The sequence below is a fragment of the Accipiter gentilis genome, chromosome 26, assembly GCF_929443795.1.
Source record: "Accipiter gentilis chromosome 26, bAccGen1.1, whole genome shotgun sequence".
In the NCBI taxonomy this organism is placed as follows: Eukaryota; Metazoa; Chordata; class Aves; order Accipitriformes; family Accipitridae; genus Astur; species Astur gentilis.
Genome location: NC_064905.1, coordinates 20245943 through 20252330, shown reverse-complemented (window position 1 = coordinate 20252330; position 6388 = coordinate 20245943).

The following is a 6388-nucleotide window of genomic DNA, read 5'->3' as shown; positions in this document are numbered from 1 at the left end:
CAGAAAACAAAGATGATATCTAGTCCTGCTCGGCAGGGTGTTTCTTGAAAGTCTTGTCCTTTCTTTTCATGAGCAGTGAGGGTGCCCCTACGTGTGTACACATACTCGCCAGCGCATGGGTAAATGAGGACACTCCGTTGCATGCCTACGAGTCGGGGCTTTCACAGTAGTAGGCCTGGATTGGGCACCGGGACATCAAAGGGAGGTGATGGAGCCCAGCACCAGCCCACCGCTGATGAATCACTTCCACAGAGGGGGAGGAAGAGATGGTCCTCAGCAGCCATCGGACTGCTCCCTCCCTTCTTTCTCTTTCCTCATACAAACCTCCATAGGATTTTGCTGACCACGTTATTAATTCCACTGGTTTGATAATTGCCCTTACAAGAGATACCGCAGCAAAACTGCAACTGCTAAATAGGATAAATAGCATATTTGTAAAGCAAGAAATCAATAGATCTTTGCTTTCCTTCAGTAACCTTCTTGATGCCTAGTAATTTTTAATGGCCTTTTTGTCAATATCTGTACAGAGAGAACATATTACCTAAAATAACATTAAGGGCATTTGTCACTAAGATTTCTCCAGTGTGGGCTTGACTGTCCTTACCCAGTTCCCCGAAAACCTCAACAGGCGGGAAGCATCACATAACGGGTAATATTGCCTCCTAAAGCAACATTAGCAAAACTGCTCTTAAATATTGTGTTTGGCTCTGGGTTGACACTTCAAGAAGGACATGGAAGTATTGGGAAAAGACTACGAGAAGGACCCAGAGACCAAAAGAAGTACCCAGAATGTACCCAGTGGCTGAAAAATAAAACACATCTTATTTATGTCTAAAGCTCATTGAGCTGAGCTCGTTGAGTTGGCCTAAGGGCAACACACAGTATTAGCAAGCACACTCACACACAGGAATGTTTGGTATTAGGGAACATTTGACATTAAGGAAAAGGTATAATGACAATTTAGAGTTGGAAGTTGGACAAACTCAACCTCAAAAGAAAACATACAGCTTCCTAGCACTGATTAAAGTTTGTAACCCAAGGCAGATGTTTCGCTTTTGCCACTTAAAGTTTTTAAGCTGTGCTTCAGAGCTGCAGAGAAGAGTTTTCCTCTCCTCTGACTGCATGACTTGACTTTGTGCTCTTTCTCTTTTGCTTAGCACTAGCAAGCCAAGCTGAGGAGGGAGTTCTCCGCTGGGCAGACTGGTCTTTTGACATCATTCTGACAGCAGAGACAATACATGTAGGTACTTGGATTTTTGTCCTTGGGAAGTCAGCGAGAGTTGAAGTTAACTTGTTCATTTTTTTCAAGAACTAAAATAATTGGGTCACTGAAGTATTGAAACGGGTTATTCATGGAAATACACCAAGGTTGTACAGGCTTAGGTTTCACGTGGATAATCTAATGGCTCCCCCAGAAAACAATTAGAAGCAATTTCTTTCTTACTTCTATGCAGAAATTGATCTGTTCCCATGCAGCAGCCAACCAAGCCAAGCTTGACTGGCAGGTAAGTAGAAAATGATTTACGATGGGAAAACATGACACTAATTCTAAGCAAAGCCTTGTCTATCATGATTCAAAGATCATATAGCTACATCTGAACATAGTACTGATAACTTTCTTGAGGAGTTCAGCTAGCTCTACTCATGCCTCTGCTGAGCTGATATTAATGTCGCATTAAGATGTTGACATCGTCATATTTCTAATGATAAGACAGATCTCCCCCCTCTGTGAATATCAAAGAGCCATATGGTCAATTAGCTGGGCCCAATGCTTGCCCAGCATTATTACAACTTGCAACACAGACGTATATACATTCTTACTTGCATTCAAATTAAAAGTTGTTAATATTTTTTAAAAATCAGATTTATGGTGAATTTATAGCTTTCTTAAGAAATCCTGGGGGTGAAGTGGCATTCAGAGACACAAAAAAAAGAAAATTCACTACAAATTTGAGAAAGCGAGAATGAACCCCACGAAGCAGGAAGTTTATGTTCATAAGGATGTATAAGAATATAAATAGTTTATTCCAAAAAGTACATGATGTAGATTACTTGGCATACAAATGTCTTTGTTTAGGACTCATGACTTCTATTAGTATTAATTACTTTTGCTGGCAACTTTAAATGTATAGTGGCCTCAAAGCAAGGGCAATACCTATTAAGCTTAATTACTTTCTCCTTCAGCCTAAGCAATAAAGTAGTATGGTGGAGATCTGGTTATTAACTGAGCGTGGCATCCAAATGAAGACACAGTACACAATAATTGTATTTGTTGGGCCACAAGCTGGTGTTTCTCATTGGTCTCTCCTATTCCAGAGATGAGACGGGCCGTAGGCAGACAGTAAAGATTTTCTTCCCTTGACCTACTTTGGACAAAATCTCGTCCTCAGTCACATTTAAGCCCTCATCACTTTCAGCAGAAAACCCTTGCATCAAAGGACAAACAAAGAGCTCCCGTCCCTGCTTGCAGATCAACCATTGCAAGCCAGGGCTTCAAATATTCTAAGGACTTTGCTGTATTTTTTGGTTGGCTGGCTTATTTTAAACAAAAGAAGTATCTGCCTAGATAGCAGAGTGTTTTGTGTTTTTCAGAAGAATAATGGTGGGTTTGTTTGCTTCGAACAATTTCCACCAGCATTTTTATGAAACCACTGAAATTTGCTCTGAGGATGTGCTTTAGCAGTGGGAAAAGTGATGTTTATGTGGTTTGTGTCTGTGTCTATATCTATAGCTTTGACACTTGTTTAAGTTTACCATTAACTTTGGAATTCCTTGGGAGCTAACTCACCTTACTAATACAAGATCAAAATATGACAGAAAAAATAGCTTGTTTTAAAAATGAACAAAGTAAGTGAAAGGGCAAAAGTTTGCCCAAAAGCACAATGACTTCCACAGGAACGGGATACCCTGCACAGTCCTGCCCCCCCCCCCCCCCCCCCCCCCCCTTCTCTTATCTTAACTCTTCTGCACAGATTTCTAAGCCATTTCTATCATTAGCATTTCCAAAATGGCCCGGCTCTACCATGCCAAGCAGTTTTCAGACGCATTTCTTTGTTTCTTACTTTTCATCCCAGAATAAATATATTCTGGGGATATTTTCGAATAGGAACCCATCGAGTTTCTGCATTCAAGCCAGCCTGTATTTCTGCCTAACAGTGATCCTAGGTCATCCCTGACATAGTTACTGTGAGTGATGTACCAAAACTTTACTTCCCAAATATTCAAAAAAGGATGAAAAAGGAATTTCAAGTGTTGTCGCTGTCACACTAGAGACATTTGTTTTTTTAAAAATCAAGCACACAACACATCATATAAAAATGCATCTGCTACTATTTGTCTAATCTTCCCACGCAAGTTTAACAATTTGCATGAAATCAGGAGACCAGCATATGCTAATAAGCATCAAAACGTCTAACTGCCCATTTGCATTCACAGGTACCCAGAACAGCAATCAAGGAACTATTAGTACAAGCTTAAAATAGGAAGGAAATTCCAACTTAATTTTTATGAGTGGCTTTTGACCATTTGAAGCATCAAGCATGTGCTGAATTCACAAAACAAGATAAGATCCTGGCCTCCGTTTTACAGTCAGTGAAGAGATAAATGTGGGTCCTACTTACAGGTGTTTATTTACATCAATAAAAAATCACACAAAAAGAATCTATACCATTGACCCTGGAGAGAAAGACTATAATGACTTGCCTAAATCTCAGATTAATGGGAAAAGAAAGAGTGCTGCAGCATAGCCACCCAGAGGAGAGACTCCACAACTGCCGCTCGCTGCGAGGGAGCAGAGGGAGCCAAAGTTCTTAGCAGCCTCCTGGGAAACATGGACATTATTTGGGATGGAGAAAATTTACCCACGGAATAGGAGGAAAACTCATGCTTGCGTGGATTCCAGGGGTGAAGCAAATGTTAATATAGCAAAATGCCTAGCGACCAAAGGGGAGAAACCTTTCCTTGTGCTTTTTGATGTGGGACGAAAATACTGCGCTGATCGGATTTCTCCCTATACTCGGGAAACCTTTCCCCTACTCTTACAGTTTAATCAAATAAGAATTGATGCAAAAAGCAGTAAATTTCCTTCTTTACCCTGCCCCCCACATTATTGCCTGTTCTGGCTTATTTCAGCAGAATAAAGTCCATTTTGTCTGGGAAGATGGCGCGGCAGTGGGCATCCTGTTGGGAATGGTGTCCTCCCATGCGGGGCTGAGAAGGCAGCCCACTGCCTCTCCTCTGCAGCAACACGGAGATCAGAGAGATCTCTGTGAGCTACAAGTAAAAAGACAAAGAAAGTAAACTGAGCATTAAAAAGCAAAAAAAAAGAAAAAAAAGGAAAATTAATAGACAGAAGATGGTATTTAAAAAAAGACACTAAAAAAATGTTATGAATGGGCAAAAAACTATTAGCGAAGAATTTGCTGTGGTATATGCCAACATTGTGGATAAAGAACTAGCAAAATAGGGAGAGTGTTTTCAAGAGCCTCTTCGCAGACCAAACCCAAGGACTAACGGTGCAGATAACGATGCGCACGCAGAAACGCCCTTAGCTGTAACAGCAGCACCGGAGGCTGCGGAGGAAACTTCTCCAGGAAGGCAGAGGCTGCAGCAGAAATCATTTTGGGCTGGCAAAATAGTGCTTAAAGGGAGGATGTAAGAAAACAACCATGCGGCTGTTAAACAAGTGCAAGTGAACCTGGAGAGGCAGGAAAGTAACTGGAAAAAGACTTTAATTGCCAAACTGCCAAATTACTGTGATCTGACAGATTGTACCAATCGGTGTGGCATAGACTTACTGTCAGCATCAGACAAAACTTCGTAAGAGGATAATTTTATCGCAGATGAAATCAGAGACACACAAGGAGCTAAAAGAAAACAAGAAGGTTTCAGAGGAGAATTGTGCACCCATCATCATTAACTTTATTGACTTTGAAAAAGCCTTTGATAGTCTCGACAAAAACGCTTCCAGAAGATAAAGGCTAAGTGTGGATTATCTCTGGAGATAGTGGGAAGAATAGCAAACCTTTACGGAGATCCTGACTGTTGCAAGAGACTCACGATAGCAACCGGAGTCAAGCGAAGCTTTTCCGGCACCCGTGCATTTGTTCATTAGAAAATTACTGGAAGAAGGAAACCAACAACCCACAATTTTGCAAACAGCGAGGCAGATTTCTCATTTTCGGCATAAAAGAAGCAGGTGGACACCAAATGTTGGGTGATATAGGGGAGGACTGAAAAGAGGTGGAAGAAAAATTTCCATGAAAATAGTACAGGATATGTACAACTGTAACAGTGACAAACAAACCCAATGTAACTGTTTTTCAAAAGTCAATGGAGAATGCTGAAAGGTTTAACTCCCCTTCTAGTCTAGCAGCAGAAGAAATAAAAAGAAGAATAGGAGGAGCAGGTGGAAATATGACCCAGTTAGGTAGACAGCGGAATAACAGACTACGTGTCACTGACAATAGGCTGTTGGGCCCTTCTTTTTCTTACCATACCCATAAGCTGTGGATATTTTTGCAGGTAGAAAGATTAATAAATTTAGAAATCCAGAGTAAAGCACACATCAAAACCAATTGGGACCAAGGCTCACAGGTTTTTTTCTCGCTTAAGACAGACAAATGCCTTTAGATTTAGGCATGATAGTCGCTGAAATAATCACTGGTGGAAGAAATGAAATCTTTCAGGAAGCCATTAGAGAAAGCACTGGTAATCAATGGAGGATGAGGACAAGCTTGTGCTTGTTATTTTCCCCTCTACTTTGTGTGTCTGTGTTGCATTCCCCTTCCTTGGAAAAAGCAGATGCCTTCATAAGTTGTTTTCCTAGCTTTCATATTACTAATTCACACGCAACATATAATTTGCTTTTCTTCATTTTTCCTCATACCATCATCTTCCCAGGCCTCTTTCCCAGCAGTGAGTAACAAACAATGTTGATCACCTCCTGCTATTTGTAAATCTCTACCTAAGAATATCTCAAATTACCATGATAATTTACTCTTCCCAATTAAAATTAAGGAACACTGAGACTGAGAAAGAAATTAAATGCTGCAGTAGCCCACCAGGCACCAAGAAACCTGGAAGGTAGATTTATACGTGCAAGTGAACAGCTCATATAGTAATAACAGTTTTCACACTAGTCTGGAGATGCTTTTGGGGAATACTGGCCTAAATGTGACATTATAATATATCATAGCATTCTGTAAAAAATATTTATGCACTTAAATAAAGTGTATGGCAAAAATCATTAATATGACATTAAAAGTTCTTTTGAAGAAATCAATATTTTTAAAGTATAATTTTCAAAATAGCTATTTCTGAGGAGCATATCACAGCCCTCCATTTCCAAGCACAACAGGAGGTTGTAAAACCTCGTATTAATTTTCCA